Source organism: Salminus brasiliensis, chromosome 14 (genome assembly GCF_030463535.1).
Source record: "Salminus brasiliensis chromosome 14, fSalBra1.hap2, whole genome shotgun sequence".
Taxonomy (NCBI): domain Eukaryota; kingdom Metazoa; phylum Chordata; class Actinopteri; order Characiformes; family Bryconidae; genus Salminus; species Salminus brasiliensis.
In genome coordinates this window covers 23924372-23950112 of record NC_132891.1, presented here as the reverse complement: position 1 = coordinate 23950112, position 25741 = coordinate 23924372, and positions in this window count along the sequence as shown.

Genomic DNA, 25741 nt, shown 5'->3' with positions numbered 1-25741 from the left:
TACGGACAGCATGACCGCCTCCCTCCCTTCCTGATGGAGGATCTGTCCTTCAAGGGTCTGTGCATCTGCAACTGTGTGTGGTTCGCTATTAATCTGTCTGCAAGTGTGTAACAGGTAGGTCATCATTCAGTTTCTATACATGTATTGACTTTCTTTTTTGTGATACACATTCTCAAGAAGTTCATCAACCTCTTGTTCTCCCTGAAGTTGTATCCTTCTAACAAATATTTTCATCTGTAACTGTGTGTGGTTCGCTGTCCATCATTCTGCAACTCTGTAACAGGTAAGTGATCATTCAGTGTCTATACATGTATTGCCTTTTTGTTGTCTTACAGGCTTTCAGGACCAATGGCTCCCCACTACCTGATGTTGCATACAGCCAACAAGGGACTGTCCATTGCAACTGTGTGTGACTCGCTACTATCTGTCTGCAAGTGTGTAACAGATAAGTCATCATTCAGTTTCTATACATGTATTGACTTTCTTTGTTTGTCTTACAGATTTTACAGACAGCATGATCGCCTCCCTCCCTTCCTGATGGAGGATCTGTCCTTCAAGGGTCTGTGCATCTGCAACTGTGTGTGGCTCGCTATTAATCTGTCTGCAAGTGTGTAACAGGTTGGTGATCATTCAGTTTCTATACATGTATTGACTTTCTTTTTTGTGTTACAAATTCTCAAGAAGTTCATTAACCTCTTCTTCTCCGTGAAGGTGTATCCTACAAATATTTTAATCTGTAACTGTGTGAGGTTTGATGTTCATCATTCTGCAACTCTGTAACAGGTAAGTGATCATTCAGTTTCTATACATGTATTGACTTTTTTTGTGTTACAGGTTCTCAAGAAGTTCATCAACCTTTTGTTCTCCCTGAAGGTGTATCCTTCTAACAAATATTGTCACCTGTAACTATGTGTGATTCGCTGTCCATCATTCTGCAACTCTTTAACAAGTAAGTGATAATTCAGTGTCTATACACATATTGCCTTTTTGTTGTCTTACAGGCTTTCAGGACCAATGGCTCCCCACTTCCTGATGTTGCATACAGCCAACAAGGGACTGTCCATTGCAACTGTGTGTGACTCGCTACTATCTGTCTGCAAGTGTGTAACAGATAATTCATCATTCAGTTTCTGTACATGTATTGACATTCTTTGTTTGTCTTACAGGTTTTTCAGACAGCATGACTGCCTCCCTTTTTTCCTGATGTTGGATCTGTCCTTCAAGGGTCTGTGCATCTTCAACTATGTGTGAGTCGCTACTATCTGTCTGCAAGTGTGTAACAGGTTGGTGATCATTCAGTTTCTATACATGTATTGACTTTCTTTTTTGTGTTACAGAGTCTCAAGAAGTTCATTAACCTCTTCTTCTCCGTGAAGGTGTATCCTACAAATATTTTAATCTGTAACTGTGTGAGGTTTGATGTTCATCATTCTGCAACTCTGTAACAGGTAAGTGATTGTTCAGTGTCTATACATGTATTGCCTTTTTGTTGTCTTACAGGCTTTCAGGACCAGTGGCCCTCCCCTTCCTGATGGTCCATACAGTCAACAAGGGTCTGTCCATTGCAACTGTGTGTGGCTCGCTATTAATCTGTCTGCAAGTGTGTAACAGGTAGGTCATCATTCAGTTTCTATACATGTATTGACTTTCTTTGTTTGTCTTACAGGTTTTTCAGACAGCCTGTCCACCTCCCTCCCTTCCTGATGGTGGATCTGTCCTTCTAGGGTCTGTGCATCTGCAACTGTGTGTGAGTTGCTACTATCTGTCTGCAAGTATGTAACAGGTTGGTGATCATTCAGTTTCTATACATGTATTGGCTTTCTTTTTTCTGTTACAGGTTCTCAAGAAGTCAATCAACCTCTTCTTCTCCCTGAAGGTGTATCCTTCTAACAAATATTCTCATCTGTAACTGTCTGTGGTTCGCTAACCATCATTCTGCAACTCTGTAACAGGTAAGTGATCATTTAGTGTCTATACACATATTGCCTTTTTGATGTCTTACAGGCTTTCAGAACCAACGGCTCCCACCTTCCTCATGTTGCACACAGAAGACAACAGTCTGTCCATTGCAACTGTTTGTGGCTTGCTATTAATCTGTCTGCAAGTGTGTAACAGGTAGGTCATCATTCAGTTTCTATACATGTATTGACTTTCTTTGTTTGTCTTACAGGTTTTACGGACAGCATGACCGCCTCCCTCCCTTCCTGATGGAGGATTTGTCCTTCAAGGGTCTGTGCATCTGCAACTGTGTGTTGCTCGCTATTAATCTGTCTGCAAGTGTGTAACAGGTAGGTCATCATTCAGTTTCTATACATGTATTGACTTTCTTTGTCTGTCTTACAGGTTTTACGGACAGCATGACCGCCTCCCTCCCTTCCTGATGGAGGATCTGTCCTTCAAGGGTCTGTGCATCTGCAACTGTGTGTGGCTCGCTATTAATCTTTCTGCAAGTGTGTAACAGGTAGGTCATCATTCAGTTTCTATACATGTATTGACTTTTTTTTTTGTTACACGTTCTCAAGAAGTTCATCAACCTCTTGTTCTCCCTGAAGTTGTATCCTTCTAACAAATATTTTCATCTGTAACTGTGTGTGGTTCGCTGTCCATCATTCTGCAACTCTGTAACAGGTAAGTGATCATTCAGTGTCTATACATGTATTGCCTTTTTGTTGATTTACAGGCTTTCAGGACCAATGGCTCCCCACTTCCTGATGTTGCATACAGCCAACAAGGGACTGTCCATTGCAACTGTGTGTGACTCGCTACTATCTGTCTGCAAGTGTGTAACAGATAATTCATCATTCAGTTTCTGTACATGTATTGACATTCTTTGTTTGTCTTACAGGTTTTTCAGACAGCATGACTGCCTCCCTCTGTTCCTGATGTTGGATCTGTCCTTCAAGGGTCTGTGCATCTTCAACTATGTGTGAGTCGCTACTATCTGTCTGCAAAAGTGTAACAGGTTGGTGAGCATTCAGTTTCTATACATGTATTGACTTTCTTTTTTGTGTTACAGATTCTCAAGAAGTTCATTAACCTCTTCTTCTCCCTGAAGGTGTATCCTCCAAATATTTTAATCTGTAACTGTGTGAGGTTTGATGTTCATCATTCTGCAACTCTGTAACAGGTAAGTGATTGTTCAGTGTCTATACATGTATTGCCTTTTTGTTGTCTTACAGACTTTCAGGACCAGTGGCCCTCCCCTTCTTGATGGTCCATACAGTCAACAAGGGTCTGCCCATTGCAACTGTGTTTGGCTCGCTATTAATCTGTCTGCAAGTATGTAACAGGTAGGTCATCATTCAGTTTCTATACATGTATTGACTTTCTTTGTTTGTCTTACAGGTTTTACGGACAGCATGACCGCCTCCCTCCCTTCCTAATGGAGGATCTGTCCTTCAAGGGTCTGTGCATCTGCAACTGTGTGTGGCTCGCTATTAATCTGTCTGCAAATGTGTAACAGGTAGGTCATCATTCAGTTTCTATACATGTATTGACTTTCTTTTTTGTATTACACATTCTCAAGAAGTTCATCAACCTCTTGTTCTCCCTGAAGTTGTGTTCATCTTACAGATATTTTCATCTGTAACTGTGTGTGGTTCGCTGTCCATCATTCTGCAATTCTGTAACAGGTAAGTGATCATTCAGTGTCTATACATGTATTGCCTTTTTGTTGTCTTACAGGCTTTCAGGACCAATGGCTCCCCACTTCCTGATGTTGCATACAGCCAACAAGGGACTGTCCATTGCAACTGTATGTGACTCGCTACTATCTGTCTGCAAGTGTGTAACAGAAGTCATCAATCAGTTTCTGTACATGTATTGACATTCTTTGTTTGTCTTACAGGTTTTTCAGACAGCATGACTGCCTCCCTCTGTTCCTGATGTTGGATCTGTCCTTCAAGGGTCTGTGCATCTTCAACTATGTGTGAGTCGCTACTATCTGTCTGCAAGTGTGTAACAGGTTGGTGAGCATTCAGTTTCTATACATGTATTGACTTTCTTTTTTGTGTTACAGGTTCTCAAGAAGTCTATTAACCTCTTCTTCTCCCTGAAGGTGTATCCTTTTAACAAATATTTTCATCTGCAACTGTGTGTGGTTCGCTGTCCATCATTCTACAACTCTGTAACAGGTAAGTGATCATTCAGTGTCTATACATATATTGCCTTTTTGATGTCTTACAAGCTTTTAGGAAAAATGGCTCCCCCCTTCCTGATGGTCCATACAGTCAACAAGGTTCTGTCCATTGCAACTGTGTGTGGCCCGCTATTAATCTGTCTGCAAGTGTGTAACAGGTAGGTCATCATTCAGTTTCTATACATGTATTGACTTTCTTTTTTTGTCTTACAGGTTTTTCGGACAGCATGACCGCCTCCCTCCGTTCCTGATGTTGGATCTGTCCTTCAAAGGTCTGTGCATCTTCAACTATGTGTGAGTCGCTACTATCTGTCTTCAAGTGTGTAACAGGTTGGTGAGCATTCAGTTTCTATACATGTATTGACTTTCTTTTTTCTGTTACAGGTTCTCAAGAAGTCCATCAACCTCTTCTTCTCCCTGAAGGTGTATCCTTCTAACAAATATTCTTATCTGTAACTGTCTGTGGTTCGCTAACCATCAATCTGCAACTCTGTAACAGGTAAGTGATCATTCAGTGTCTATACATGTATTGCCTTTTTGTTGTCTTACAGGCTTTCAGAACCAACGGCTCCCACCTTCCTGATGTTGCACACAGACAACAACGGTCTGTCCATTGCAACTGTTTGTGGCTTGCTATTAATCTGTCTGCAAGTGTGTAACAGGTAGGTCATCATTCAGTTTCTATACATGTATTGACTTTCTTTGTTTGTCTTACAGGTTTTACAGACAGCATGATCGCCTCCCTCCCTTCCTGATGGAGGATCTGTCCTTCAAGGGTCTGTGCATCTGCAACTGTGTGTGGCTCGCTATTAATCTGTCTGCAAGTGTGTAACAGGTTGGTGATCATTCAGTTTCTATACATGTATTGACTTTCTTTTTTGTGTTACAGATTCTCAAGAAGTTCATCAACCTCTTCTTCTCCGTGAAGGTGTATCCTACAAATCATTTAATCTGTAACTGTGTGAGGTTTGATGTTCATCATTCTGCAACTCTGTAACAGGTAAGTGATTGTTCAGTGTCTATACATGTATTGCCTTTTTGTTGTCTTACAGACTTTCAGGACCAGTGGCCCTCCCCTTCCTGATGGTCCATACAGTCAACAAGGGTCTGTCCATTGCAACTGTGTGTGGCTCACTATTAATCTGTCTGCAAGTGTGTAACAGGTAGGTCATCATTCAGTTTCTATATATGTATTGACTTTCTTTGTTTGTCTTACAGGTTTTTCAGACAGCCTGACCACCTCCCTCCCTTCCTGATGGTGGATCTGTCCTTCTAGGGTCTGTGCATCTGCAACTGTGTGTGAGTTGCTACTATCTGTCTGCAAGTGTGTAACAGGTTGGTGATCATTCAGTTTCTATACATGTATTGAATTTCTTTTTTCTGTTACAGGTTCTCAAGATGTCCATCAACCTCTTCTTCTCCCTGAAGGTGTATCCTTCTAACAAATATTCTCATCTGTAACTGTCTGTGGTTCGCTAACCATTATTCTGCAACTCTGTAACAGGTAAGTGATCATTCAGTGTCTATACACATATTGCCTTTTTGATGTCTTACAGGCTTTCAGGACCAATGGCTCCTCCCTTCCTGATGGTCCATACAGTCAACAAGGTTCTGTCCATTGCAACTGTGTGTGGCTCGCTATTAATCTGTCTGCAAGTGTGTAACAGGTAGGTCATCATTCAGTTTCTATACATGTATTGACTTTCTTTGTTTGTCTTACAGGTTTTACGGACAGCATGACCGCCTCCCTCCCTTCCTGATCGAGGATCTGTCCTTCAAGGGTCTGTGCATCTGCAACTGTGTGTGGCTCGCTATTAATCTGTCTGCAAGTGTGTAACAGGTTGGTGATCATTCAGTTTCTATACATGTATTGACTTTCTTTTTTGTGTTACAGATTCTCAAGAAGTTCATTAACCTCTTCTTCTCCGTGAAGGTGTATCCTACAAATATTTTAATCTGTAACTGTGTGAGGTTTGATGTTCATCATTCTGCAACTCTGTAACAGGTAAGTGATTGTTCAGTGTCTATACATGTATTGCCTTTTTGTTGTCTTACAGACTTTCAGGACCAGTGGCCCTCCACTTCCTGATGGTCCATACAGTCAACAAGGGTCTGTCCATTGCAACTGTGTGTGGCTCGCTATTAATCTGTCTGCAAGTGTGTAACAGGTAGGTCATCATTCAGTTTCTATACATGTATTGACTTTCTTTGTTTGTCTTACAGGTTTTTCAGACAGCCTGACCACCTCCCTCCCTTCCTGATGGTGGATCTGTCCTTCTAGGGTCTGTGCATCTGCAACTGTGTGTGAGTTGCTACTATCTGTCTGCAAGTGTGTAACAGGTTGGTGATCATTCAGTTTCTATACATGTATTGAATTTCTTTTTTCTGTTACAGGTTCTCAAGAAGTCCATCAACCTCTTCTTCTCCTTGAAGGTGTATCCTTCTAACAAATATTCTCATCTGTAACTGTCTGTGGTTCGCTAACCATTATTCTGCAACTCTGTAACAGGTAAGTGATCATTCAGTGTCTATACACATATTGCCTTTTTGATGTCTTACAGGCTTTCAGGACCAATGGCTCCCCCCTTCCTGATGGTCCATACAGTCAACAAGGTTCTGTCCATTGCAACTGTGTGTGGCTCGCTATTAATCTGTCTGCAAGTGTGTAACAGGTAGGTCATCATTCAGTTTCTATACATGTATTGACTTTCTTTGTTTGTCTTACAGGTTTTACGGACAGCATGACCGCCTCCCTCCCTTCCTGATGGAGGATCTGTCCTTCGAGGGTCTATGCATCTGCAACTGTTTGTGGTTCGTTATTAATCTGTCTGCAAGTGTGTAACAGGTTGGTGATCATTCAGTTTCTATACATGTATTGACTTTCTTTTTTGTGTTACAGATTCTCAAGAAGTTCATCAACCTCTTCTTCTCCGTGAAGGTGTATCCTCCAAATATTTTAAACTGTAACTGTGTGAGGTTTGATGTTCATCATTCTGCAACTCTGTAACAGGTAAGTGATCGTTCAGTATCTATACATGTATTGCCTTTTTGTTGTCTTACAGGCTTTCAGAACCAACGGCTCCCACCTTCCTGATGTTGCACACAGACAACAACGGTCTGTCCATTGCAACTGTTTGTGGCTTGCTATTAATCTGTCTGCAAGTGTGTAACAGGTAGGTCATCATTCAGTTTCTATTCATGTATTGACTTTCTTTGTTTCTCTTACGGGTTTTTCGGACAGCATGACCGCCTCCCTCCCTTCCTGATGGAGGATCTGTCCTTCGAGGGTCTGTGCATATGCAACTGTTTGTGGTTCGATATTAATCTGTCTGCAAGTGTGTAACAGGTAGGTCATCATTCAGTTTCTATACATGTATTGACTTTCTTTGTTTGTCTTACAGGTTTTACGGACAGCATGACCGCCTCCCTCCCTTCCTGATGGAGGATCTGTCCTTCAAGGGTCTGTGCATCTGCAACTGTGTGTGGCTCGCTATTAATCTGTCTGCAAGTGTGTAACAGGTAGGTCATCATTCAGTTTCTATACATGTATTGACTTTCTTTGTTTGTCTTACAGGTTTTACGGACAGCATGATCGCCTCCCTCCCTTCCTGATGGAGGATCTGTCCTTCAAGGGTCTTTGCATCTGCAACTGTGTGTGGCTCGCTATTAATCTGTCTGCAAGTGTGTAACAGGTTGGTGATCATTCAGTTTCTATACATGTATTGACTTTCTTTTTTGTGTTACAGATTCTCAAGAAGTTCATCAACCTCTTCTTCTCCGTGAAGGTGTATCCTCCAAATATTTTAAACTGTAACTGTGTGAGGTTTGATGTTCATCATTCTGCAACTCTGTAACAGGTAAGTGATCGTTCAGTATCTATACATGTATTGCCTTTTTGTTGTCTTACAGGCTTTCAGAACCAACGGCTCCCACCTTCCTGATGTTGCACACAGACAACAATGGTCTGTCCATTGCAACTGTTTGTGGCTTGCTATTAATCTGTCTGCAAGTGTGTAATAGGTAGGTCATCATTCAGTTTCTATTCATGTATTGACTTTCTTTGTTTCTCTTACGGGTTTTTCGGACAGCATGACCGCCTCCCTCCCTTCCTGATGGAGGATCTGTCCTTCGAGGGTCTGTGCATATGCAACTGTTTGTGGTTCGATATTAATCTGTCTGCAAGTGTGTAACAGGTAGGTCATCATTCAGTTTCTATACATGTATTGACTTTCTTTGTTTGTCTTACAGGTTTTACGGACAGCATGACCGCCTCCCTCCCTTCCTGATGGAGGATCTGTCCTTCAAGGGTCTGTGCATCTGCAACTGTGTGTGGCTCGCTATTAATCTGTCTGCAAGTGTGTAACAGGTAGGTCATCATTCAGTTTCTATACATGTATTGACTTTCTTTGTTTGTCTTACAGGTTTTACGGACAGCATGATCGCCTCCCTCCCTTCCTGATGGAGGATCTGTCCTTCAAGGGTCTGTGCATCTGCAACTGTGTGTGGCTCGCTATTAATCTGTCTGCAAGTGTGTAACAGGTTGGTGATCATTCAGTTTCTATACATGTATTGACTTTCTTTTTTGTGTTACAGATTCTCAAGAAGTTCATTAACCTCTTCTTCTCCGTGAAGGTGTATCCTACAAATATTTTAATCTGTAACTGTGTGAGGTTTGATGTTCATCATTCTGCAACTCTGTAACAGGTAAGTGATTGTTCAGTGTCTATACATGTATTGCCTTTTTGTTGTCTTACAGACTTTCAGGACCAGTGGCCCTCCCCTTCCTGATGGTCCATACAGTCAACAAGGGTCTGTCCATTGCAACTGTGTGTGGCTCGCTATTAATCTGTCTGCAAGTGTGTAACAGGTAGGTCATCATTCAGTTTCTATACATGTATTGACTTTCTTTGTTTGTCTTACAGGTTTTTCAGACAGCCTGACCACCTCCCTCCCTTCCTGATGGTGGATCTGTCCTTCTAGGGTCTGTGCATCTGCAACTGTGTGTGAGTTGCTACTATCTGTCTGCAAGTGTGTAACAGGTTGGTGATCATTTAGTTTCTATACATGTATTGAATTTCTTTTTTCTGTTACAGGTTCTCAAGAAGTCCATCAACCTCTTCTTCTCCCTGAAGGTGTATCCTTCTAACAAATATTCTCATCTGTAACTGTCTGTGGTTCGCTAACCATTATTCTGCAACTCTGTAACAGGTAAGTGATCATTCAGTGTCTATACACATATTGCCTTTTTGATGTCTTACAGGCTTTCAGGACCAATGGCTCCCCCCTTCCTGATGGTCCATACAGTCAACAAGGTTCTGTCCATTGCAACTGTGTGTGGCTCGCTATTAATCTGTCTGCAAGTGTGTAACAGGTAGGTCATCATTCAGTTTCTATACATGTATTGACTTTCTTTGTTTGTCTTACAGGTTTTACGGACAGCATGACCGCCTCCCTCCCTTCCTGATGGAGGATCTGTCCTTCGAGGGTCTATGCATCTGCAACTGTTTGTGGTTCGTTATTAATCTGTCTGCAAATGTGTAACAGGTAGGTCATCATTCAGTTTCTATACATGTATTGACTTTCTTTGTTTGTCTTACAGGTTTTACGGACAGCATGACCGCCTCCCTCGCTTCCTGATCGAGGATCTGTCCTTCAAGGGTCTGTGCATCTGCAACTGTGTGTGGCTCGCTATTAATCTGTCTGCAAGTGTGTAACAGGTTGGTGATCATTCAGTTTCTATACATGTATTGACTTTCTTTTTTGTGTTACAGATTCTCAAGAAGTTCATTAACCTCTTCTTCTCCGTGAAGGTGTATCCTACAAATATTTTAATCTGTAACTGTGTGAGGTTTGATGTTCATCATTCTGCAACTCTGTAACAGGTAAGTGATCATTCAGTTTCTCTACATGTATTGACTTTTTGTTATCTTACAGGCTTTCAGGACCAATGGCTCCCTACTTCCTGATGGTGCATACAGTCAACAAGGGTCTGTCCATTGCAACTGTGTGTTTGGCTCGCTATCTACCTTTCTGCAAGTGTGTAGCAGGTTGGTGATCATTCAGTTTCTCTGCATGTATTGACTTTCTTTTTTTTGTCTTACTGGTTTTTCGGACCGCACGAACCAAGGGTCTGTGCATCTGCAACTGTGTGTGACTCGCTACTATCTGTCTGCGAGTGTGTAACAGGTAGGTGATCATTCATTTTCTATACATGTATTGACTTTTTTTTTGTGTTACAGGTTGTCAAGAAGTCCATCAACCTCTTCTTCTCCCTGAAGGTGTATCCTTCTAACAAATATATTTGCAACTGTGTGTGGTTCGCTGTCCATCATTCTGCAACTCTGTAACAGGTAGGTGATCATTCAGTTTCTATACATGTATTGACTTTCTTTGTTTGTCTTACAGGTTTTACGAACAGCATGACCGCCTCCCTCCCTTCCTGATGGAGGATTTGTCCTTCAAGGGTCTGTGCATCTGCAACTGTGTGTTGCTCGCTATTAATCTGTCTGCAAGTGTGTAACAGGTAGGTCATCATTCAGTTTCTATACATGTATTGACTTTCTTTGTTTGTCTTACAGGTTTTACGGACAGCATGACCGCCTCCCTCGCTTCCTGATCGAGGATCTGTCCTTCAAGGGTCTGTGCATCTGCAACTGTGTGTGGCTCGCTATTAATCTGTCTGCAAGTGTGTAACAGGTTGGTGATCATTCAGTTTCTATACATGTATTGACTTTCTTTTTTGTGTTACAGATTCTCAAGAAGTTCATTAACCTCTTCTTCTCCGTGAAGGTGTATCCTACAAATATTTTAATCTGTAACTGTGTGAGGTTTGATGTTCATCATTCTGCAACTCTGTAACAGGTAAGTGATCATTCAGTTTCTCTACATGTATTGACTTTTTGTTATCTTACAGGCTTTCAGGACCAATGGCTCCCTACTTCCTGATGGTGCATACAGTCAACAAGGGTCTGTCCATTGCAACTGTGTGTTTGGCTCGCTATCTACCTTTCTGCAAGTGTGTAACAGGTTGGTGATCATTCAGTTTCTCTGCATGTATTGACTTTCTTTTTTTTGTCTTACTGGTTTTTCGGACCGCACGAACCAAGGGTCTGTGCATCTGCAACTGTGTGTGACTCGCTACTATCTGTCTGCGAGTGTGTAACAGGTAGGTGATCATTCATTTTCTATACATGTATTGACTTTTTTTTTGTGTTACAGGTTGTCAAGAAGTCCATCAACCTCTTCTTCTCCCTGAAGGTGTATCCTTCTAACAAATATATTTGCAACTGTGTGTGGTTCGCTGTCCATCATTCTGCAACTCTGTAACAGGTAGGTGATCATTCAGTTTCTATACATGTATTGACTTTCTTTGTTTGTCTTACAGGTTTTACGAACAGCATGACCGCCTCCCTCCCTTCCTGATGGAGGATTTGTCCTTCAAGGGTCTGTGCATCTGCAACTGTGTGTTGCTCGCTATTAATCTGTCTGCAAGTGTGTAACAGGTAGGTCATCATTCAGTTTCTATACATGTATTGACTTTCTTTGTTTGTCTTACAGGTTTTACGGACAGCATGACCGCCTCCCTCCCTTCCTGATGGAGGATCTGTCCTTCAAGGGTCTGTGCATCTGCAACTGTGTGTGGCTCGCTATTAATCTGTCTGCAAGTGTGTAACAGGTAGGTCATCATTCAGTTTCTATACATGTATTGACTTTCTTTTTTGTCATACACATTCTCAAGAAGTTCATCAACCTCTTGTTCTCCCTGAAGTTGTGTCCTTCTTACAGATATTTTCATCTGTAACTGTGTGTGGTTCGCTGTCCATCATTCTGCAACTCTGTAACAGGTAAGTGATCATTCAGTGTCTATACATGTATTGCCTTTTTGTTGTCTTACAGGCTTTCAGGACCAATGGCTCCCCACTTCCTGATGTTGCGTACAGCCAACAAGAGACTGTCCATTTCAACTGTGTGTGACTCGCTACTATCTGTCTGCAAGTGTGTAACAGATAAGTCATCATTCAGTTTCTGCACATGTATTGACATTCTTTGTTTGTCTTACAGGTTTTTCAGACAGCATGACTGCCTCCCTCCGTTCCTGATGTTGGATCTGTCCTTCAAGGGTCTGTGCATCTTCAACTATGTGTGAGTCGCTACTATCTGTCTGCAAGTGTGTAACAGGTTGGTGAGCATTCAGTTTCTATACATGTATTGACTTTCTTTTTTGTGTTACAGGTTCTCAAGAAGTCCATTAACCTCTTCTTCTCCCTGAAGGTGTATCCTTCTAACAAATATTTTCATCTGCAACTGTGTGTGGTTCGCTGTCCATCATTCTGCAACTCTGTAACAGGTAAGTGATCATTCAGTGTCTATACATGTATTGCCTTTTTGTTGTCTTACAGGCTTTCAGGACCAATGGCTCCCCACTTCCTGATGTTGCATACAGCCAACAAGGGACTGTCCATTGCAACTGTGTGTGACTCGCTACTATCTGTCTGCAAGTGTGTAACAGATAAGTCATCATTCAGTTTCTGTACATGTATTGACATTCTTTGTTTGTCTTACAGGTTTTTCAGACAGCATGACTGCCTCCCTCCGTTCCTGATGTTGGATCTGTCCTTCAAGGGTCTGTGCATCTTCAACTATGTGTGAGTCGCTACTATCTGTCTGCAAGTGTGTAACAGGTTGCTGAGCATTCAGTTTCTATACATGTATTGACTTTCTTTTTTGTGTTAAAGGCTCTCAAGAAGTCCATTAACCTCTTCTTCTCCCTGAAGGTGTATCCTTCTAACAAATATTTTCATCTGCAACTGTGTGTGGTTCGCTGTCCATCATTCTGCAACTCTTTAACACGTAAGTGATTGTTCAGTGTCTATACATGTATTGCCTTTTTGTTGTCTTACAGGTTTTACGGACAGCATGATCGCCTCCCTCCCTTCCTGATGGAGGATCTGTCCTTCAAGGGTCTGTGCATCTGCAACTGTGTGTGGCTCGCTATTAATCTGTCTGCAAGTGTGTAACAGGTAGGTCATCATTCAGTTTCTATACATGTATTGACTTTCTTTTTTGTCATACACATTCTCAAGAAGTTCATCAACCTCTTGTTCTCCCTGAAGTTGTGTCCTTCTTACAGATATTTTCATCTGTAACTGTGTGTGGTTCGCTGTCCATCATTCTGCAACTCTGTAACAGGTAAGTGATCATTCAGTGTCTATACATGTATTGCCTTTTTGTTGTCTTACAGGCTTTCAGGACCAATGGCTCCCCACTTCCTGATGTTGCATACAGCCAACAAGACACTGTCCATTTCAACTGTGTGTGACTCGCTACTATCTGTCTGCAAGTGTGTAACAGATAAGTCATCATTCAGTTTCTGCACATGTATTGACATTCTTTGTTTGTCTTACAGGTTTTTCAGACAGCATGACTGCCTCCCTCCGTTCCTGATGTTGGATCTGTCCTTCAAGGGTCTGTGCATCTTCAACTATGTGTGAGTCGCTACTATCTGTCTGCAAGTGTGTAACAGGTTGGTGAGCATTCAGTTTCTATACATGTATTGACTTTCTTTTTTGTGTTACAGGTTCTCAAGAAGTCCATTAACCTCTTCTTCTCCCTGAAGGTGTATCCTTCTAACAAATATTTTCATCTGCAACTGTGTGTGGTTCGCTGTCCATCATTCTGCAACTCTGTAACAGGTAAGTGATCATTCAGTGTCTATACATGTATTGCCTTTTTGTTGTCTTACAGGCTTTCAGGACCAATGGCTCCCCACTTCCTGATGTTGCATACAGCCAACAAGGGACTGTCCATTGCAACTGTGTGTGACTCGCTACTATCTGTCTGCAAGTGTGTAACAGATAAGTCATCATTCAGTTTCTGTACATGTATTGACATTCTTTGTTTGTCTTACAGGTTTTTCAGACAGCATGACTGCCTCCCTCCGTTCCTGATGTTGGATCTGTCCTTCAAGGGTCTGTGCATCTTCAACTATGTGTGAGTCGCTACTATCTGTCTGCAAGTGTGTAACAGGTTGCTGAGCATTCAGTTTCTATACATGTATTGACTTTCTTTTTTGTGTTAAAGGCTCTCAAGAAGTCCATTAACCTCTTCTTCTCCCTGAAGGTGTATCCTTCTAACAAATATTTTCATCTGCAACTGTGTGTGGTTCGCTGTCCATCATTCTGCAACTCTTTAACACGTAAGTGATTGTTCAGTGTCTATACATGTATTGCCTTTTTGTTGTCTTACAGGTTTTACGGACAGCATGATCGCCTCCCTCCCTTCCTGATGGAGGATCTGTCCTTCAAGGGTCTGTGCATCTGCAACTGTGTGTGGCTCGCTATTAATCTGTCTGCAAGTGTGTAACAGGTTGTTGATCATTCAGTTTCTATACATATATTGACTTTCTTTTTTGTGTTACAGATTCTCAAGAAGTTCATTAACCTCTTCTTCTCCCTGAAGGTGTATCCTACAAATATTTTAATCTGTAACTGTGTGAGGTTTGAAGTTCATCATTCTGCAACTCTGTAACAGGTAAGTGATTGTTCAGTGTCTAAACATGTATTGCCTTTTTGTTGTCTTACAGACTTTCAGGACCAGTGGCCCTCCCCTTCCTGATGGTCCATACAGTCAACAAGGGTCTGTCCATTGCAACTGTGTGTGGCTCGCTATTAATCTGTCTGCAAGTGTGTAACAGGTAGGTCATTATTCAGTTTCTATACATGTATTGACTTTCTTTGTTTGTCTTACAGGTTTTTCAGACAGCATGACCGCCTCCCTCCCTTCCTGATGGTGGATCTGTCCTTCTAGGGTCTGTGCATCTGCAATTGTGTGAGTCGCTACTATCTGTCTGCAAGTGTGTAACAGGTAGGGGATCATTAAGTTTCTAAACATGTATTGACTTTCTTTTTTGTGTTATAGATTCTCAAGAAGTCCATTAACCTCTTGTTCTCCCTGAAGTTGTGTCCTTCTTGCAGATATTTTCATCTGTAACTGTGTGTGGTTCGCTGTCCATCATTCTGCATCTCTGTAACAGGTAAGTGATCATTCAGTGTCTATACATGTATTGCCTTTTTGTTGTCTTACAGGCTTTCAGGACCAATGGCTCCCCACTTCCTGATGTTGCATACAGCCAACAAGGGACTGTCCATTGCAACTGTGTGTGACTCGCTACTATCTGTCTGCAAGTGTGTAACAGATAAGTCATCATTCAGTTTCTTTACATGTATTGACATTCTTTGTTTGTCTTACAGGTTTTTCAGACAGCATGACTGCCTCCCTCCGTTCCTGATGTTGGATCTGTCCTTCAAGGTTCTGTGCATCTTCATCTATGTGTGAGTCGCTACTATCTGTCTGCAAGTGTGTAACAGATTGGTGAGCATTCAGTTTCTATACATGTATTGACTTTCTTTTTTGTGTTACAGGTTCTCAAGAAGTCCATTAACCTCTTCTTCTCCCTGAAGGTGTATCCTTCTAACAAATATTTTCATCTGCAACTGTGTGTGGTTCGCTGTCCATCATTCTGCAACTCTGTAACAGGTAAGTGATCATTCAGTGTCTATACATATATTGCCTTTTTGATGTCTTACAGACTTTCAAGACCAATGGCTCCCCCCTTCCTGATGGTCCATACAGTCAACAAGGTTCTGTCCATTGCAACTGTGTGTGGCTCGCTATTAATCTGTCTGCAAGTGTGTAACAGGTAGGTCATCATTCAGTTTCTATACATTTATTGACTTTCTTTGTTTGTCTTACAGGTTTTTCAGACAGCCTGACCACCTCCCTCCCTTCCTGATGGTGGATCTGTCCTTCTAGGGTCTGTGCATCTGCAACTGTGTGTGAGTTGCTACTATCTGTCTGCAAGTGTGTAACAGGTTGGTGATTATTCAGTTTCTATACATGTATTGACTTTCTATTTTTCTGTTACAGGTTCTCAAGAAGTCCATCAACCTTCTTCTCCCTGAAGGTGTATCCTTCTAACAAATATTCTCATCTGTAACTGTCTGTGGTTCACTAACCATCATTCTGCAACTCTGTAACAGGTAAGTGATCATTCAGTGTCTATACATGTATTGACTTTCTTTTTTGTGTTACAGGTTCTCAAGAAGTCCATTAACCTCTTCTTCTTCCTGAAGGTGTATCCTTCTAACAAATATTTTCATCTGCAACTGTGTGTGGTTCGCTGTCCATCATTCTGCAACTCTGTAACAGGTAAGTGATCATTCAGTTTCTATACATATATTGCCTTTTTAATGTCTTACAGGCTTTCAGGACCAATGGCTCCCCCCTTCCTGATGGTCCATACAGTCAATAAGGGTCTGTCCATTGCAACTGTGTGTGGCTCGCTATTAATCTGTCTGCAAGTGTGTAACAGGTAGGTCATCATTCAGTTTCTATACATGTATTGACTTTCTTTCTTTGTCTTACAGGTTTTACGGACAGCATGACCGCCTCCCTCCTTTCCTGATGGAGGATTTGTCCTTCAAGGGTCTGTGCATCTGCAACTGTGTGTGGCTCGTTATTAATCTGTCTGCAAGTGTGTAACAGGAAGGTCATAATTCAGTTTCTATACATGTATTGACTTTCTTTGTTTGTCTTACAGGTTTTACGGACAGCATGACCGCCTCCCTCCCTTCCTGATAGAGGATCTGTCCTTCGAGGGTCTGTGCATCTGCAACTGTTTGTGGATCGCTATTAATCTGTCTGCAAGTGTGTAACAGGTTGGTGATCATTCAGTTTCTATACATGTATTGACTTTCTTTTTTCTGGTACAGGTTCTCAAGAAGTCCATCAACCTCTTCTTCTCCCTGAAGGTGTATCCTTCTAACAAATATTCTCATCTGTAACTTTCTGTGGTTCGCTAACCATCATTCTGCAACTCTGTAACAGGTAAGTGATCATTCAGTGTCTATACATGTATTGCCTTTTTGTTGTCTTACAGGCTTTCAGAACCAACAGCTCCCACCTTCCTCATGTTGCACACAGACAACAACGGTCTGTCCATTGCAACTATTTGTGGCTTGCTATTAATCTGTCTGCAAGTGTGTAACAGGTAGGTCATCATTCAGTTTCTATACATGTATTGACTTTCTTTGTTTGTCTTACAGGTTTTACGGACAGCATGACCGCCTCCCTCCCTTCCTGATGGAGGATTTGTCCTTCAAGGGTCTGTGCATCTGCAGCTGTGTGTTGCTCGCTATTAATCTGTTTGCAATTGTGTAACAGGTAGGTCATCATTCAGTTTCTATACATGTATTGACTTTCTTTGTTTGTCTTACAGGTTTTACGGACAGCATGACCGCCTCCCTCCCTTCCTGATGGAGGATCTGTCCTTCGAGGGTCTATGCATCTGAAACTGTTTGTGGTTCGCTATTAATCTGTCTGCAAGTGTGTAACAGGTAGGTCATCATTCAGTTTCTATACATGTATTGACTTTCTTTCTTTGTCTTACAGGTTTTACGGACAGCATGACTGCCTCCCTCCGTTCCTGATGTTGGATCTGTCCTTCAAGGGTCTGTGCATCTTCAACTATGTGTGAGTCGCTACTATCTGTCTGCAAGTGTGTAATAGGTTGCTGAGCATTCAGTTTCTATACATGTATTGACTTTCTTTTTTGTGTTACAGGTTCTCAAGAAGTCCATTAACCTCTTCTTCTCCCTGAAGGTGTATCCTCCTAACAAATATTTTCATCTGCAACTGTGTGTGGTTCGCTGTCCATCATTCTGCAACTCTGTAACAGGTAAGTGATTGTTCAGTGTCTATACATGTATTGCCTTTTTGTTGTCTTACAGGCTTTCAGGACCAATGGCTCCCCCCTTCCTGATGGTCCATACAGTCAACAAGGTTCTGTCCATTGCAACTGTTTGTGGTTCGCTATTAATCTGTCTGCAAGTGTGTAACAGTTAAGTCATCATTCAGTTTCTATACATGTATTGACTTTCTTTGTTTGTCTTACAGGTTTTACGGACAGCATGACCGCCTCCCTCCCCTCCTGATGGAGGATCTGTCCTTCAAGGGTCTGTGCATCTGCAACTGTGTGTGGCTCGCTATTAATCTGTCTGCAAGTGTGTAACAGGTAGGTCATCATTCAGTTTCTATACATGTATTGACTTTCTTTGTTTGTCTTACAGGTTTTACGGACAGCATGATCGCCTCCCTCCCTTCCTGATGGAGGATCTGTCCTTCAAGGGTCTGTGCATCTGCAACTGTGTGTGGCTCGTTATTAATCTGTCTGCAAGTGTGTAACAGGTTGTTGATCATTCAGTTTCTATACATATATTGACTTTCTTTTTTGTGTCACAGATTCTCAAGAAGTTCATTAACCTCTTCTTCTCCCTGAAGGTGTATCCTACAAATATTTTAATCTGTAACTGTGTGAGGTTCGATGTTCATCATTCTGCAACTCTGTAACAGGTAAGTGATTGTTCAGTGTCTATACATGTATTGCCTTTTTGTTGTCTTACAGACTTTCAGGACCAGTGGCCCTCCACTTCCTGATGGTCCATACAGTCAACAAGGGTCTGTCCATTGCAACTGTGTGTGGCTCGCTATTAATCTGTCTGCAAGTGTGTAACAGGTAGGTCATTATTCAGTTTCTATACATGTATTGACTTTCTGTTTGTCTTACAGGTTTTTCAGAGAGCATGACGGCCTCCCTCCCTTCCTGATGGTGGATCTGTCCTTCTAGGGTCTGCGCATCTGCAATTGTGTGTGAGTCGCTACTATCTGTCTGCAAGTGTGTAACAGGTAGGGGATCATTAAGTTTCTAAACATGTATTGACTTTCTTTTTTGTGTTACAGATTCTCAAGGAGTTCATCAACCTCTTGTTCTCCCTGAAGTTGTGTCCTTCTTGCAGATATTTTCATCTGTAACTGTGTGTGGTTCGCTGTCCATCATTCTGCATCTCTGTAACAGGTAAGTGATCATTCAGTGTCTATATATGTATTGCCTTTTTTTTGTCTTACAGGCTTTCAGGACCAATGGCTCCCCACTTCCTGATGTTGCATACAGCCAACAAGGGACTGTCCATTGCAACTGTGTGTGACTCGCTACTATCTGTCTGCAAGTGTGTAACAGATAAGTCATTATTCAGTTTCTGTACATGTATTGACATTCTTTGTTTGTCTTACAGGTTTTTCAGACAGCATGACTGCCTCCCTCCCTTCCTGATGGTGGATCTGTCCTTCTAGGGTCTGTGCATCTGCAACTGTGTGTGAGTTGCTACTATCTGTCTGCAAGTGTGTAACAGGTTCGTGATCATTCAGATTCTATACATGTATTGACTTTTTTCTGTTACAGGTTCTCAAGAAGTCCATCAACCACTTCTTCTCCCTGAAGGTGTATCCTTCTAACAAATATTCTCATCTGTAACTGTCTGTGGTTCGCTAACCATCATTCTGCAACTCTGCAACAGGTAAGTGATCATTCAGTGTCTATACATTTATTGCCTTTTTGTTGTCTTACAGGCTTTCAGAACCAACGGCTCCCACCTTCCTGATGTTGCACACAGACAACAACGGTCTGTCCATTGCAACTGTTTGTGGCTTGCTATTAATCTGTCTGCAAGTGTGTAACAGGTAGGTCATCATTCAGTTTCTATACATGTATTGACTTTCTTTCTTTGTCTTACAGGTTTTACGGACAGCATGACCGCCTCCTTCCCTTCCTGATGGAGGATTTGTCCTTCAAGGGTCTGTACATCTGCAACTGTGTGTGGCTCGTTATTAATCTGTTTGCAATTGTGTAACAGGTAGGTCATCATTCAGTTTCTATACATGTATTGACTTTCTTTCTTTGTCTTACAGGTTATACGGACAGCATGACTGCCTCCCTCCCTTCCTGATGGAGGATCTGTCCTTCGAGGGTCTATGCATCTGCAACTGTTTGTGGTTCGTTATTAATCTGTCTGCAAGTGTGTAACAGGTAGGTCATCATTCAGTTTCTATACATGTATTGACTTTCTTTGTTTGTCTTACAGGTTTTACGGACAGCATGATCGCCTCCCTCCCTTCCTGATGGAGGATCTGTCCTTCAAGGGTCTGTGCATCTGCAACTGTGTGTGGCTCGTTATTAATCTGTCTGCAAGTGTGTAACAGGTTGTTGATCATTCAGTTTCTATACATATATTGACTTTCTTTTTTGTGTCACAGATTCTCAAGAAGTTCATTAACCTCTTCTTCTCCCTGAAGGTGTATCCTACAAATATTTTAATCTGTAACTGTGTGAGGTTCGATGTTCATCATTCTGCAACTCTGTAACAGGTAAGTGATTGTTCAGTGTCTATACATGTATTGCCTTTTTGTTGTCTTACAGACTTTCAGGACCAGTGGCCCTCCACTTCCTGATGGTCCATACAGTCAACAAGGGTCTGTCCATTGCAACTGTGTGTGGCTCGCTATTAATCTGTCTGCAAGTGTGTAACAGGTAGGTCATTATTCAGTTTCTATACATGTATTGACTTTCTGTTTGTCTTACAGGTTTTTCAGACAGCATGACGGCCTCCCTCCCTTCCTGATGGTGGATCTGTCCTTCTAGGGTCTGCGCATCTGCAATTGTGTGTGAGTTGCTACTATCTGTCTGCAAGTGTGTAACAGGTAGGGGATCATTAAGTTTCTAAACATGTATTGACTTTCTTTTTTGTGTTACAGATTCTCAAGGAGTTCATCAACCTCTTGTTCTCCCTGAAGTTGTGTCCTTCTTGCAGATATTTTCATCTGTAACTGTGTGTGGTTCGCTGTCCATCATTCTGCATCTCTGTAACAGGTAAGTGATCATTCAGTGTCTATATATGTATTGCCTTTTTTTTGTCTTACAGGCTTTCAGGACCAATGGCTCCCCACTTCCTGATGTTGCATACAGCCAACAAGGGACTGTCCATTGCAACTGTGTGTGACTCGCTACTATCTGTCTGCAAGTGTGTAACAGATAAGTCATTATTCAGTTTCTGTACATGTATTGACATTCTTTGTTTGTCTTACAGGTTTTTCAGACAGCATGACTGCCTCCCTCCCTTCCTGATGGTGGATCTGTCCTTCTAGGGTCTGTGCATCTGCAACTGTGTGTGAGTTGCTACTATCTGTCTGCAAGTGTGTAACAGGTTCGTGATCATTCAGATTCTATACATGTATTGACTTTTTTCTGTTACAGGTTCTCAAGAAGTCCATCAACCACTTCTTCTCCCTGAAGGTGTATCCTTCTAACAAATATTCTCATCTGTAACTGTCTGTGGTTCGCTAACCATCATTCTGCAACTCTGCAACAGGTAAGTGATCATTCAGTGTCTATACATTTATTGCCTTTTTGTTGTCTTACAGGCTTTCAGAACCAACGGCTCCCACCTTCCTGATGTTGCACACAGACAACAACGGTCTGTCCATTGCAACTGTTTGTGGCTTGCTATTAATCTGTCTGCAAGTGTGTAACAGGTAGGTCATCATTCAGTTTCTATACATGTATTGACTTTCTTTCTTTGTCTTACAGGTTTTACGGACAGCATGACCGCCTCCTTCCCTTCCTGATGGAGGATTTGTCCTTCAAGGGTCTGTACATCTGCAACTGTGTGTGGCTCGTTATTAATCTGTCTGCAAGTGTGTAACAGGAAGGTCATCATTCAGTTTCTATACATGTATTGACTTTCTTTGTTTGTCTTACAGGTTTTACGGACAGCATGACCGCCTCCCTCCCTTCCTGATGGAGGATCTGTCCTTCGAGGGTCTGTGCATCTGCAACTGTTTGTGGATCGCTATTAATCTGTCTGCAAGTTTGTAACAGGTTGGTGATCATTCAGTTTCTATACATGTATTGACTTTCTTTGTTTGTCTTACAGGTTTTTCGGAAAGCATGACCGCCTCCCTCCCTTCCTGATGGAGGATCTGTCCTTCAAGAGTCTGTGCATCTGCAACTGTGTGTGAGTTGCTACTATCTGTCTGCAAGTGTGTAACAGGTTGGTGATCATTCAGTTTCTATACATGTATTGACTTTTTTTTTTCTGTTACAGGTTCTCAAGAAGTCCATCAACCATCTTCTCCTTGAAGGTGTATCCTTCTAACAAATATTCTCATCTGTAACTGTCTGTGGTTCGCTAACCATCATTCTGCAACTCTGTAACAGGTAAGTGATCATTCAGTGTCTATACATGTATTGCCTTTTTGTTGTCTTACAGGCTTTCAGAACCAACGGCTCCCACCTTCCTCATGTTGCTCACAGACAACAACGGTCTGTCCATTGCAACTATTTGTGGCTTGCTATTAATCTGTCTGCAAGTGTGTAACAGGTAGGTCATCATTCAGTTTCTATACATGTATTGACTTTCTTTGTTTGTCTTACAGGTTTTACGGACAGCATGACCGCCTCCCTCCCTTCCTGATGGAGGATTTGTCCTTCAAGGGTCTGTGCATCTGCAGCTGTGTGTTGCTCGCTATTAATCTGTTTGCAATTGTGTAACAGGTAGGTCATCATTCAGTTTCTATACATGTATTGACTTTCTTTCTTTGTCTTACAGGTTATACGGACAGCATGACTGCCTCCCTCCCTTCCTGATGGAGGATCTGTCCTTCTAGGGTCTATGCATCTGCAACTGTTTGTGGTTCGTTATTAATCTGTCTGCAAATGTGTAACAGGTAGGTCATCATTTAGTTTCTATACATGTATTGACTTTCTTTGTTTGTCTTACAGGTTTTACGGACAGCATGATCGCCTCCCTCCCTTCCTGATGGAGGATTTGTCCTTCAAGGGTCTGTGCATCTGCAACTGTGTGTGGCTCGCTATTAATCTGTCTGCAAGTGTGTAACAGGTTGGTGATCATTCAGTTTCTATACATGTATTGACTTTCTTTTTTGTGTTACAGATTCTCAAGAAGTTCATCAACCTCTTCTTCTCCCTGAAGGTGTATCCTCCAAATATTTTAATCTGTAACTGTGTGAGGTTTGATGTTCATCATTCTGCAACTCTGTAACAGGTAAGTGATCGTTCAGTGTCTATACATGTATTGCCTTTTTGTTGTCTTACAGGCTTTCAGAACCAACGGCTCCCACCTTCCTGATGTTGCACACAGACAACAACGGTCTGTCCATTGCAACTGTTTGTGGCTCGCTATTAATCTGTCTGCAAGTGTGTAACAGGTAGGTCATCATTCAGTTTCTATACATGTATTGACTTTCTTTTTTGTGTTACACATTCTCAAGAAGTTCATCAACCTCTTGTTCTCCCTGAAGTTGTGTCCTTCTTGCAGATATTTTCATCTGTAACTGTGTGTGGTTCGCTGTCCATCATTCTGCAACTCTGTAACAGGTAAGTGATCATTCAGTGTCTATACATGTATTGCCTTTTTGTTGTCTTACAGGCTTTCAGGACCAATGGCTCCCCACTTCCTGATGTTGCATACAGCCAACAAGGGACTGTCCATTGCAACTGTGTGTGACTCGCTACTATCTGTCTGCAAGTGTGTAACAGATGTCATCATTCAGTTTCTGTACATGTATTGACATTCTTTGTTTGTCTTACAGGTTTTTCAGACAGCATGACTGCCTCCCTCCGTTCCTGATGTTGGATCTGTCCTTCAAGGGTCTGTGCATCTTCAACTATGTGTGAGTCGCTACTATCTGTATGCAAGTGTGTAACAGGTTGGTGAGCATTCAGTTTCTATACATGTATTGACTTTCTTTTTTGTGTTACAGGTTCTCAAGAAGTCCATTAACCTCTTCTTCTCCCTGAAGGTGATCCTTCTAACAAATATTTTCATCTGCAACTGTGTGTGGTTCGCTGTCCATCATTCTGCAACTCTGTAACAGGTAAGTGATCATTCAGTGTCTATACATATATTGCCTTTTTGATGTCTTACAGGCTTTCAGGACCAATGGCTCCCCCCTTCCTGATGGTCCATACAGTCAACAAGGTTCTGTCCATTGCAACTGTTTGTGGTTCGCTATTAATCTGTCTGCAAGTGTGTAACTGGTAAGTCATCATTCACTTTCTATACATGTATTGACTTTCTTTGTTTGTCTTACAGGTTTTATGGACAGCATGACCGCCTCCCTCCCTTCCTGATGGAGGATCTGTCCTTCAAGGGTCTGTGCATCTGCAATTGTTTGTGGCTCACTTTTAATCTGTCTGCAAGTGTGTAACAGGTAGGTCATCATTCAGTTTCTATACATGTATTGACTTTCTTTTTTGTGTTACACATTCTCAAGAAGTTCATCAACCTCTTGTTCTCCCTGAAGTTGTGTCCTTCTTACAGATATTTTCATCTGTAACTGTGTGTGGTTCGCTGTCCATCATTCTGCAACTCTGTAACAGGTAAGTGATCATTCAGTGTCTATACATGTATTGCCTTTTTGTTGTCTTACAGGCTTTCAGGACCAATGGCTCCCCACTTCCTGATGTTGCATACAGCCAACAAGGGACTGTCTATTGCAACTGTGTGTGACTCGCTACTATCTGTCTGCAAGTGTGTAACAGATGTCATCATTCAGTTTCTATACATGTATTGACTTTCTTTGTTTGTCTTACAGGTTTTACGGAAAGCATGACCGCCTCCCTCCCTTCCTGATGGCGGATCTGTCCTTCAAGAGTCTGTGCATCTGCAACTGTGTGTGAGTTGCTACTATCTGTCTGCAAATGTGTAACAGGTTGGTGATCATTCAGTTTCTATACATGTATTGACTTTCTTTTTTCTGTTACAGGTTCTCAAGAAGTCCATCAACCTTCTTCTCCCTGAAGGTGTATCCTTCTAACAAATATTCTCATCTGTAACTGTCTGTGGTTCGCTAACCATCATTCTGCAACTCTGTAACAGATAAGTGATCATTCAGTGTCTATACATGTATTGCCTTTTTGTTGTCTTACAGGCTTTCAGAACCAACGGCTCCCACCTTCCTCATGTTGCACACAAAAGACAACAGTCTGTCTATTGCAACTATTTGTGGTTCGCTATTAATCTGTCTGCAAGTGTGTAACAGGTAAGTCATCATTCAGTTTCTATACATGTATTGACTTTCTTTGTTTGTCTTACAGGTTTTACGGACAGCATGACCGCCTCCCTCCCTTCCTGATGGAGGATCTGTCCTTCAAGGGTCTGTGCATCTGCAACTGTGTGTGGCTCGCTATTAATCTGTCTGCAAGTGTGTAACAGGTAGGTCATCATTCAGTTTCTATACATGTATTGACTTTCTTTGTTTGTCTTACAGGTTTTACGGACAGCATGATCGCCTCCCTCCCTTCCTGATGGAGGATCTGTCCTTCAAGGGTCTGTGCATCTGCAACTGTGTGTGGCTCGCTATTAATCTGTCTGCAAGTGTGTAACAGGTTGTTGATCATTCAGTTTCTATACATATATTGACTTTCTTTTTTGTGTTACAGATTCTCAAGAAGTTCATTAACCTCTTCTTCTCCCTGAAGGTGTATCCTATAAATATTTTAATCTGTAACTGTGTGAGGTTTGATGTTCATCATTCTGCAACTCTGTAACAGGTAAGTGATTGTTCAGTGTCTATACATGTATTGCCTTTTTGTTGTCTTACAGACTTTCAGGACCAGTGGCCCTCCCCTTCCTGATGGTCCATACAGTCAACAAGGGTCTGTCCATTGCAACTGTGTGTGGCTCGCTATTA